The following is a 12,655-nucleotide window of genomic DNA, read 5'->3' as shown; positions in this document are numbered from 1 at the left end:
TCCATACCCTGAAGTATATTTGTTGCCTTTCTCTGAAACTTTTTGGGTTCCACTCTATCCTTTTTGAGATGGGGCAACCAGAACTGGACACAGCATTCAATGTGTGGGCACACCATGAACTTATATAGTAGCATCATGATATTTTCTCTCTTTCCTAATAGTACCAATTCAGCCCCTTGGGAGACCCCCATTGTTTACCTTTCTCTCCATTATGAAAACTGACCATTTATTCCTACCTTTTGTTTTCTGTCTTTTAACCAGTTATTGATCCAAGAATGGACTTTCCCTCTTACCCCATAACTATTTAATTTCCTTAAGAGCCTTTTGTGAGGGACCCTGTCAAAGTCCAGATACACTATATCAGCTGGATCACCCTTATCAACTTGTTTGTTCACACCCTCAAAGAATTTTAGTAGATTGGTGAGGCATGACTTCTCTTTACATAAGCCGTGTTTGACTCTTCCCCCAACAAATTGTGTTCTATGTGTCTGACAATTCTGTTTTTTACTATAGTTTCAGTCAATTTGCCTGGTACTGATGTTAGGATTACCAGCCTGTCATTGCTAGGATTACCCTTTTAGAAATTGATGTTACATTAGCTACCTTTCAGTTGTCTGGTACAGAGCCTTATTTCAATGATAGGTTACACTCTACAGATAGTAGTTCTGCAATTTTCATATCTGAGTTCTTTCATAACTCCTGGGTGAATACCAGCTGCTGCTGGTGGTTTACTACTGATTAATTTATTAATTGGTTCTGAAAACTCTTCTATTGACACATCAGAGTGGGACAGTAATTCAGATTCGTTGCCCCAAAATTAAAGCTCTGATGTGGGTATCTCGCCCAAATCCTCTGCCATGAAGACTGTTGCAAAGAATTCATTTAGAATCTCTGCAACGGCTTTGTCTTCCTTGAGTGCTCCTTTAGCCCTTTGTCATCTAGAGGCCCAACCGTCTGTTTGGCAGTCTTCCTGCTTTTGATGCACTTAAAAGTATTCTTAGTGTTTGATTTTTGCATATTTAGCAATCTGCTTCTCAAATTGTTTCTTGGCCTGTTTCCCCTATACTTTTACCCTTACCCTGCCAGAGTTTGTGCTCCTTCCTATTATCCTCACTAGGTTGTGACTTCCAAATTTCAAAGGATGCCTCTGCTTCTACTGGCCTCCATTACTCTGCTGTTTAGCCATGATGGCATTCTTTTGGTCATCTTATTGTCTTTTCTGATTTGGAGTATGCATTTAGTCTGAGCCTCTATTATAGTGTTTTTAAATAATCCCCATGCCCTTTGCATATATTTAGCTCTTGTGACAATCCCTTTGAAGTTTCCATCTAACAAGAGTCCCCATTTTGGTATAGTTTCAATTTTTAAAGTTAAATTGAAACTAAGTTTTAAATTTTAATAGTTAAATTTAAAAAAAATTAAAGTTAAATTGAACATTTCTAGACATCATACAAGACTGCTTCTTAGAGCAGCTAGTCCAGGGACAAGGCAAGAGGTAATTCTTGATTTAGTCTTAAGTGGAGCACAAAATCTGGTCCAAGAGGTGAATATAGGTGAACTGATTGGTAATAGTGACAATAATGGGGGTGGAAGACTATCGAAGCTGTTACATTCCCCTAACCCCCATCCACACTACACACTGGCATGGATATGGGGATGTGCTACAACTAATAAGTGTACTTATTGACACCCCTCAGACATGTTAACTTGCTCACATTCTACTCTCCTTGAGATGTGTGCTTCATGGGCTTAAGTATAAACAATAGGGGGTTTATGACACAAACATGTGCCTGGACACATGTAAAAGCACTAATGTAGATGTAGTCTTAGTTCATAGCAAGGTGGGGTGTAAATTTACTTTGTGGTAGCCTGCCATGCATCAAGCCTCCCAGCTTGGCTTGACAGACTTAGGGTTTCAGGGTTCACACTAGCACTCTAAAAATAGCTTGGGAGACAGTAGTTTGAGGTCACAGCTCAGGGTCTGAAGCGCCCCATTCCCTACACTTCAGAGCCCAAACTGCAACATCTACAGGGCTATTTTGACACCGAAGTGTAAGCCCTGTGAGCCCAATTCTGTAGACCTGGGCTGGGAGGTGAGCTGTGTAGACAGACCCTAAGCAGCAGGCTAGTGCAAAGTAGATTTTCACTCCAGCTTGCTGTGCACTAAATGTTCATGTAGCCAAACCCTTGGTTTACTTATTGTAGTAAAACACATGTGTGTGTGTGTATCTCATTTCTTTAAAACTGTGGTCCCCAAACAGTGATCTGTGGAGAACTTACTGATGATCTCCAGGGATCTTTACATTTTCTTTACACTCAGATGCTTCTACAGATATCAAGGCTCTTTTTTTGCAAAGCCTAACAAATTCTACTAAGGGCTGCTTCTTCAGAGGAGGAGAGAAAACAGAAGCTGCTGCAGGGACTAGAGCTGCCAGTCCCCAGTGGGAGAGGAACATCCAGGGGAAATGGTAAAAAAACAGCCACTGCTAGATAGCATGTCCAGGGTAAAATGGAGCCAAGTACCAGGAGAGCCAGGGGTGAGAGAGAGAGACAGAAGAGATAGGAGGAGGAACTGAAATGAAGAGCTACAGGAAGCCGTGTGAAGAACTTTCTTCACAAATGGCCAGACACTTACAGAAGTAAAAACAGCTAAAAAAGTCATAATTATTTTCCTAGTAGTACCTCTCAATGTAACAATTCTGGGGTCTGGTCCACACTAACCCCCCACTTCGAAATAAGATACGTTAATAACGTAGCTGATGTCGAAGTAGCTAAGTTCGAACTTACCGCGGGTCCAGACGCGGCAGGCAGGCTCCCCCGTCGACTCCGCGTACTCCTCTCGCGGAGCAGGAGTACCGGCGTTGACGGCGAGCACTTCCGGGATCGATCCAGGATCGATTTATCGCGTCTAGAGAAGACGCGATAAATCGATGCCAGAAGATCGATTGCTTACTGCCAGACCCGGAAGTAAGTATAGACTTACAAGATTAGGCTAGATAAGTTTATGGAGGGAATGGTTTGATGGGATAACGTGATTTTAATCAATTAGGCAATAACAGCCATCGCTGGTAAAATGAGGGTCTGGCTAGAGAATCTTGCCTGTATGCTCAGGGTTCTGCTGATCGCCATATTTGGGGTCGGGAAGGAATTTTCCTCCAAGGTAGATTGGCAGTGGCCCTGGAGGTTTTTCGCCTTCCTCCGCAGCATAGGGCAGGGGTCGCAAGCTGGAAGATTCTCTGCAACTTGAAGTCTTTAGATCACGATCTGGAGACTTCAACAGCAGAGTTAAGGGAAAGTGGGGGGGTCAGCTTTTGTGGCCTGCATCATGCGGGAGGTCAGACTAGATGACCATATTGGTCCCTTCTGACCTTAAAGTCTATGAGTCTATGAGTCTATGAGTACGTACTCTGGTAGCTGCAACAAGGATGTTTTGCAACTGCAAATATGAGGAGAGGTGGTTCACAAGATAATCTCCCCATCAAATGGAGAGATGGGAACCATTATGGAAAGTTTTGGATTTGAAAATTATTATTTGAAATAGAAAAGGACAATATCTGGAACTATTCCCACTAACCTTATTGAGCTTGAGATGGATAAAACCTGAACAAACCCCTGACAAGCTAAAAACAAAACAAACAACTGAACATTAATCAAAACTACTCCCTTTTTACCTCTCTCCAACTGAGAAAGAGATAAACCAAAACTGAACCTTCTGTAATGCCTAATCTCTGATAAAATGTTTTCTATTAATGTTCTTTTCTCTAATGATATATCCTTTAATTTTGAAATCAGCAGCTATACTATTCCGGATCAAAGCAGAGTTTTAAAAGCATGTCAAATAATGTGGTGATGGGAGCAAATGGGACAAAAGTGAGACCTCCAAACTTGTCATTTAGGATCTGGTTAAGGCCAGAGGTTCACACTGATTTAAATAGGATTTAGATCACATCCTTGTTGCTTAAATCATATTCAAACTCTTTTCATCTAATGTAGGTAAAAATCTGCTTCATTAATCCACTGCACTACCTACTTCCACAATGATTTTTTAAAAAAATAATAATAACGGTAACTATTTATAAAAGCAACAGAGTAATTTCAAGAAACAAGTATTTACATGTTATGGAAATTTTGACTATTAACATAAAAGACTGTTGCTTTTCAATATTTACAGTATAATTGGGAATTTTGCTCAAATGTGAGCAATCTCTAGCTTAGCACCTACTATACATTCTTCTTTTCACTTCTGGCTGCCTGATGATGGAGCTTCATGAATTGGATACTCAAGTCTTATCAAAGTAATTGGCTACAAAACTGACTGATCAAATACAGCAATGTTGCTTAATTAAATTCAGTGAAGTACCATGAATTCACATTCAGAATTAGACTTCTGTTATTATGGTGTTCCATTTTTCATTGATTTTTAAGACACTTACAGGGAACTAGTGCTGTTAGTTGAGCTCTTCTGGGTGCATCTTAGTATCAAATAAGAAATTTCTATTTACAATCAAGTAGTTTTTAGTCAAGTGGTAATAAGAGGATTTAAACAAAATGGGTGCAAGGTGGCCCTTGAATATAATTTTATGCTAATATAATATATATGTGAATTCTACAGTGAAAGAAGATTAATTTTCTGCTTGGTATTATGGATTACCTCCTGCAAACTATAGATTACAAGCTCCTTGAAAATAGTTTTAACAATTTGACTTGAGACAGCACACAGAGACCACTCATACAATGTCTACACATTTCTGTGTTATATGAGCCACTCATGTTCAGGGCCGGCTCCAGCATTTCTGCTGCCCCAAGCAAAAAAAAAAAAAAAAAAAAAAAAGCCGCGATCGGCGGCGGCAGTTCAGCAGCAGGTCCTTCGCTCCTAGAGGGAGTGAGGGACCTGCCGCCCCCGAATTGCCACACGTGCCACCCCTCTCCCTTGGCCGCCCCAAGCACCTGCTTGTTAAGCTGGTGCCTGGAGCCGGCCCTGCTCATGTTTTCTGTGTGTGTCATTTGGAGCATTGCTATGTAAAGAAAGGGTTCAATTGACTCTGGCAATGCAGGGCAGGTTGTGGAGCCCTGCTGGGAGATAAATAATAACAACATCACAAAATGTATTTATTTGTTTATTTATTTATTATTCTGTTTTAACTACCTTGCAACTCAATTACCTTGGTGGGGTCAAGTGGGTTGTTGTTACTGTATATTGCTTCGTTTTGCAATTAGAACTGAGTGGAGAAGCTTTGATGGAACCACGTTCCATTGGAATATGTAATTCAATCCAAAGTGATTCCCCTCCCCCCCAGCTTTGCAATATTTGGCCAGCAAAGTGATTATTCACACAGCTCTGCTGAGGAAACCTCTATTACTGACTTGTGACATTCTTGCTAGCATTTGTAAACCGCAGTGACCTCATCCTATCGCCCTCCACCTCCCCCATGATTACATAGAAGCTACCTGAACTGGGGCTCCAGGTGCAGGAGTGGAGTGCTGGAACATCACACCTGATACTTCTCCCTCCCTTGCTGAGCAAGTGGGAAGGGACCAGGAGCCATGGCTTGATGGATGCAGGCAGGGGAGTATATACTGCACCCTACACTGTAAGCAGTGTGGGGCGGGACTGTCTTTTACTCTCTGTTTGCAGTGTACTTAGCACAGTGGGCCCCTGCCTTCAGCTGAGGCCTCTAGCAACTACTTTGATAATAATAAATAATAAATACATGAAGGGCTCCTGTCATAACTATAAAGGGAAGGGTAACAGCTCTCTGTGTACAGAGGCTCCAAATCCTTTTACCTGTAAAGGGTTAAGAAGCTCGGGTAACCTGGCTGACATCTGACCCCAAGGACCAATAAGGGGACAAGATACTTTCAAATCTTGGGGGGGGGAAGGCTTTTGTGTGTGTCCTTTGTTTAAGGGGTTGTTCGCTCTTGGGACTGAGAGGGACCAGACATCAATCCAGGTTCTCCCCATCTTTCTAAACAAGTCTCTCCTATTTCAAACTTGTAAGTAAAAAGACAGGCAAGGCGTCTTAGATTTACTTTGTTTTCTCAACTTGTAAATGTACCTTTTACTAGAGTGTTTATCTTTGTTTTGCTGTACTTTGAACCTAAGACAGAGGGGGGTCCTCTGAGCTCTTTAAGTTTGATTACCCTGTAAAGTATTTTCCATACTGATTTTACAGAGATGATTTTTACCTTTTTCTTTAATTAAAAGCCTTCTTTTTTAAGAACCAGATTGATTTCTCCTTGTGTTAAGATCCAAGGGGGTTTGGATCTGTATTCACCAGGAGTTGGTGGGAGGAAGGAGGGGGGACGGTTAATTTCTCCTTGTTTTAAGATCCAAGGGGGTTTGGATCTGTGTTCACCAGGGAATTGGTGAAAGGGTTCTCAAGGCTTCCCAGGGAGGGGATTCTTGAGATGGTGGCAGCGGGACCAAAGCTGAGCTGGTAGTTAAGCTTAGAGGTTTTCATGCAGGCCCCTACATTTGTACCCTAAAGTTCAAAGTGGGGATACAGCCTTGACAGCTCCTCAGAGTGGAAGAGGGGAGATCGGAAGGTAATGTTCTTGAGATCCCTGAGAGGCAGTGTCATCTTGGTGTTCCTTCGGGGTAGGCACCTTTATGCACTGCCCCACAGGCATGGCTGTGCCTAAAGACACAACCTAGCCCCATTTCATTTTGCTGAACTCCTTCTGTTGCAATGACACATCCCCTTGACTTCCATTTAGAAAGCTGGGCCTATATGACTGTGATTCAGGAATCCACATTCTCTGTGAAAATGACAGATATGCATAGGTTGCAATGAGGGATATGCGATAGCAGTTGAAAAATGGAACATCAATAAGAAAATGATGATGCTGTGAGTTTCCATTTGTCTTCTCTGAAAAGCTGTCTCGGTCAAGCTCTACATTCTCCACAATTCAACATGTCCATCTTTTTCGGATGCATCTCATAGGACAGCAGCTGTCAAGGGCCTGAGAAGCGTCTTCTGAACTTTATTAAACTAAACAGCTTTATCGGGTGGTATATTATGAAGATGGCAAAGGAGATGCCGAGCAAAATATTGATTTGAAAAAGAAGCACCAAAAAAAATTACATTCTTTAACTTCAAAGCTCTATCAAGTAGGAAAGTCTTGGCATTAATTCAAAGTACCAGAGGAAAAAGTTCTTGGCCCTTTACAAGACAAGCACTAGCATATTTCATTGCACCTAAAATTCAACCAGTGTTCCAGTGGCAGCACTTTTGCATACAAGACTGTTTAAAAATTATTCTCAACTACACTAATATTGTAATGAATTGGGGGGTTCAATTTTATTTTAATTGCATAGTTCATTCCGAGAACTGAAAGAGTGAGGGTTAGAGACTACCCGCGCTCCTTAACTCTCATAATCATGGGTGGATTTGTGTATAGAATGCTTAGATGGGAATGTTATGTTCAGGTGGGACACCTCATTTTGCCAAACCACTGGGGGCTGGCCTAATTTAGTGAACTGACAAGATCTGCCATGAGCCATCTGGTTGCTATTTTTAGAGGTCCTATAGTAGAACACAGTTTTAAAAAATTTCTATGGGTTAGTCAGGACCTTCCAATTGATCTCTTTAGATATTCTTTATCTGGAATACAATTCAGCAGGTCTTCATGAGCAGAAAAGTCATACAACACTGGAAGACAAGGAATAAACCTCCTTCTGTTGGTGTCCAACTCCTTTCTAGATCTACCCATTCCACAAGCTCTGCGAAGATATGCATCAAAGCCAGACTCTGGTGCTTTATTTAACAGCAAATCCTAAATTGGCTGTGATACTTGTTAGTGATTTCATTAATCACAAATACAATCCCTAAAGCCCGCTTCCTGGTAAACTGGTAAACTGAGGAGAACTCTGTCAGTATGGATATCTCATCTGGTCATACACATCTGGATATATAGTCAAACAAATAGAACTATGTGACATACCAGGATCAGAGATCTTGACAGAGTGTCTGAACTGGGTCTCCTGAAAACTAACAAGGACTGTATGAGAAAAATCATAATAGCTGAATGATCTGGTTAGATCCTATGGCAAAAGAAGCAGAATCCCCTTTTGTTACAGTTTGTGGGATCCTGCAAACCTGTCACATCTAATACAATCAGAGCCAGGGAGGTGCAGGTATAGACATGAAAAAATGTGGAGCTCATTCTTTCAGAAGGACATCAGCTTCTGCAGTGATAATCAAATTATATGACTTGACTATACATAGTTATCCCTGGAGCATATTGATCTAGATCTCCCTCTCCTCTCCCCGGCTCTGGTAAGCAGTAACCCCTGGCCCCGTGATCTGCTTTCATTCAGCTAATGGGGTCAGATCTCCTTCTTGTTTCAGTTTACTTTAAGCCCTACACTGGACGTTGCTTAAATGGCATAATTTGGCCCTTGGTACAGAAGGTTGTTATTTCAAGACAAAGATGCACGTATACATGCATACACCAACTTTGGTAAATATGTGTTCTAGTAAAAGCTCATCTGAAGCTATTGGACAATATTTCAAACAAATTTCCAGTGGACTTTATTTTTAATAGCAGTTAGGGTTTACCAAAAAGTCAGTATCTACTGTGACGGGGCAAGGCCAGATGGCTATAGGAAAGTAGTGAGAAACAGGTATGTTAGCCCCAGGATAAACAAATCCCTGTTACCATGGTAAGCAAATGGTAGTTGCTCCAGGTTAATCAAGACACCTGGGGCCAATTAAGATTCTTCTAAAAAGCAGTGGAAACAGATAGGTTGATTGGGACACCTGAAGCCAAACAAGCGCTGGCTCGAACTAGTTAAAAGCCTCCCAGTTAGTCAGTTAGTGGTGCGTGTCAGGAGCTGTAGGAGGAAGCCATGCTGCTGTAGAAACTGGGCAGGACAAACCCTGTCAGGCACAAGAAAGGAGGCCCTGAGGTAAGGGTGAACTAGATGTTGAGGAGGGGTCTGTGTGGAAGTGGCCCACGGAATTGTACTCGTCCTCTTTCAAAAAGTCAGCTACCAATAGCTGCTACTATTAGGGTCCCTGGGCTGGAGCACAGAGTAGAGAGTGAGCCTGGGCTCCTCCCTCCTCTCCCCCCACTTTCCCCGATTAATCACAGAGACTGTGAGACAACAGAGACTGTGTGAGGGAGGGTTGCTTCTTCCCACCTCCCTTGATGGCTTATGATGAAAATGTCCCAGTAGGCTGTGACCCTTGCCTCTACAGAGAGAGGAGGGCTAGGTGGAGGGTCACAGTGAGCCTCTGAGGCTAGCAAAATCTGCCTGGAAGTGCGGGACCCACTGAGACAAGGTCAGAGCTTTGTCACACTACAATTGCAGCAAAGGTTATGAAAATAATCTGTAAAATGCTTGGGGAGATTAAAACACCATGTGAAGAAAAACACCTTTGTTTCAGTTGTCTTGTTCCTTTCAGAAATTGTTATTAATGTTCATGATATTTATGTGTTGACACTTGCACACATGGTGGTGTAATGAGTTTAATAAGACTGCTGAGCTGCACACTTTTTTATTATTACCCACAGCTATAGTTCCTTATCTTTTTTAAGGATCAAAAATCTTATTTTAATCTTATTTGATGCCACTTGCACTGTGGAAACTGGAGTTAGGGTACTATAATTCTCTGTTGAAAATGGCAGAGTACTGATAACATCAGGCCTGTGGAATCTCATGAAATATTAAGAGTCCCAAGGTCTCTATCATCCCAGCTTCTGATGCGACAGATGCATTGTGAAAATAATGGCAACTGGAATAGCAAAACCAAACAATCTCAAAAGGCAGCCATCTGTCATCTGCCAATTTATACATTGTAACAACAAAAATTACCCTTCTGCAGTCAGAGAAGGAAAAGGGAAACATTTATTCATATGTATGCATGTATATAGGGAGACAGATATGTAATTTTAAAGCAGACCATACTATCACACTGATGTAATAGGAAAATATTAAATCATCCTGCCTGAAAATTCCCAATTGGAGTTACTCTCGTCACATCTCAAAGTCTTACTGCAGTCCAAATGCATCTAAGCAGGTTAGGCACCTAACACCAATTGATTTCAATGGGAGTTAGGTGCCCAACCTGCTAATACACTTTTGAAAATCTCCCTAGGCAGCTATCTGCAGTATGAGGTGCCTAAATACCTTTGAAAATCTGTCCCTACATGTTTTTCTGGATTGGAGTGCAGGGGGTCAGCACCATAGAGGATCAAGCCCATTCTGGCCATCACATGTTGCATATTAAGAACATCAGTGAAATAGTTGACAATGTTGACAATTAAATGTCCATAAATAGATTTGTTTGCAGTGTTGTAGCCACGGCGGTCCTAGGATATTAGAGAAAGACAAGGTATGTGAGGTAATATCCTTTTTTGCACCAACTTTCTGTTGGTGGAAGAGACAAACTTCCGAGCTACACAGAGTTTTCTTCAGGTCTAGAAAAAGTAATCAGTGTGTCACAACTAAATACAAAGTGGACAGATTGTTAAGCATAAAGGGTTAATACATGTGTCAGAAGACCAATTAAATTTAAGTGGACAATTAATAACTGTGCAATTATAGGACAAAGGAGAGTTAGTAGGTGACAAATTGTTGTACAGAGCCATATAACTGTCCCTGTTGGCCCATGATGTTTGGTGTCTAGCAGAGCTATGAATTTAAGTTCCCAAGCACATCTTTGGAAGGCACTGTGCAGGTTTCCTTTGAGGAGGAGGACTGAGAGACCTGATATGGAGTGATCACTTTGTGAAAGTGTTCACCAACGGGGATATTGTGTTTTTGTCTTTTATCATTTTTGTGTGTGAGTTCATTCAAGGGGGTTGTGGTGGGGCGGCTGCCCCATGCCCGGAGAGCGTGGGCTGCGGCAGGCCCAGGTGCCTGCACATCCCGGCAGCCAATAAGAGAAGGGCTTGTTGCGAGCCAATCAGAGGCCAGATTGGGGACAGCCAATCAGGGCCAAGCTCAGCCATATAAAGGACTGCTCAGGGAGAGAGCAGACAGTCTGTCCCAGGCCTTCAGAGGGGAAGGTCTGTCTCCAGAGCTGGCAGGCCAGCACCACGGACAGCGCAGCGCAGCGCAGTGCAGGCCAGCCTTGGAGAGCGGGAGAAGGTCCTACTCCGTAGCGTGCCAGGTGGCAGGCCTTGAAGGAAAGGGCCTAGCAGGAAGAAGGGCCGTTGGGGAAGCGGTCCAGAGGAACAGACAGAGGAGGAAGGAGAAGTAGGACAGCGAGGCTGTCGCTAGAGGGCCTCTGGACCGGGACTCAGAGTAGTGGGTGGGCCTGGGTCCCCCCTCCCCACCTTTGTTCCCCTTGGCAGTACACCCAGCCATAGGCCACAGGGAGTGGCCAGCCGAAACTACACCAGATCCTGGACTGTAGGGATCAGACTTAGAGGTGTAGGACTGAGGGTCACCCAGCCCTGGAAGGGGGTGTGAATGGACAAAGGGACACTGTCGGAGGACAGTGTTCCAGAAGAGGACACTGTGCGTTGGGAGCAACGCGGGTCCACACGCCAACCAAAGGCGAGATGACAGACGGGACGCCACCAGAAAGGGGCGCTCTACTGGATCGAACCAATTCCCCGAGACGACCAGTAGGAGGCGCTGTGGTGGTAAGTCCCTAGCTTGTCACAGGGGTAGAGATTGTCTGGTTTCACTCAAAGTTGTTGGGGCATTTGATGCACTGGATGAGGTACACCACATATTGTGATAGGCATATGTAAGACCAATAGATCTTGAAAAGTGTGTTATGGGAGGTATTGTAGCAGTGGAGATATGTCTGCAGGTTTTTTTATCTATTGTTGTGGCAGGATATGGTGCTGCTTTGGTTTGGTGGGTCCTGGTCTGTGGAAAGGTTGCTTCTGACAATGAGCTTGACAAGGTTGGATTGTTTGAAAGCCAAAAAAAAAAAAGGTTTAGGAAAGATTTATTTCAGAATGTGGTCACCATTAAGTATGGGTTGTTAACTGCTTCATACCCCAAATCGGTTCCAGTGTGGGGTGGTAGGTAACAATTATGGGTATGTGGTCAATGTTTTGTTTGTTCACACACACACACACACACACACACACACCCTTATTGAAGAAGTTTCTCTTGGGTTATTTGTGTGGCTCATTCCATGATACTATCTACTTCTCTGGTGGCGTGTCCTTGTTTGGTGAAGGCAGTTTTAAGTGTGTTAAGGTGTATATCCTGGATTTTCACTTCTGTGCATATTCTTAATGTGTCTGTGAATTTCTTCATATCCAACATAGCTTTTTGCTGAACCAGCTTTTTGCTGATCTGCCATTGAAAATTCCTGGTGTCTGGCCCCAAGTGCAAAGAGTAACCCTTAAGATTGCCAATTTGTTTGGATGTATTCCTGGAGATTTCATCACTTGACATAATCTTTAATTAAAGATTAATCTTTAATTCCTGGACACTCCCGGGCAATCCTGGAGGGGTTGGCAACCCTAGACCCTATTGTTGTTTTGAGTTTACACTTATATTGTTTATATCTTACTGCTATTTTTGGATAATATTATGGAATCTAATAATATTTTTGGAGGCACCAACTGTTACTTTTTTTTTCTACAATAAATTATGTTGATAGTGCTGGAAACAACAGTAGTCCATTTTTAAGGTTCAGGGAATTCCCCCTACGCACTTGTTTTAAAAGCTAACAGGGAA

The sequence above is a fragment of the Terrapene carolina genome, unplaced genomic scaffold (assembly GCF_002925995.2).
Source record: "Terrapene carolina triunguis isolate 2854851 unplaced genomic scaffold, T_m_triunguis-2.0 Scaffold23, whole genome shotgun sequence".
Lineage (NCBI taxonomy): Eukaryota > Metazoa > Chordata > Testudines > Emydidae > Terrapene > Terrapene triunguis.
This window is presented reverse-complemented; position numbering follows the sequence as displayed.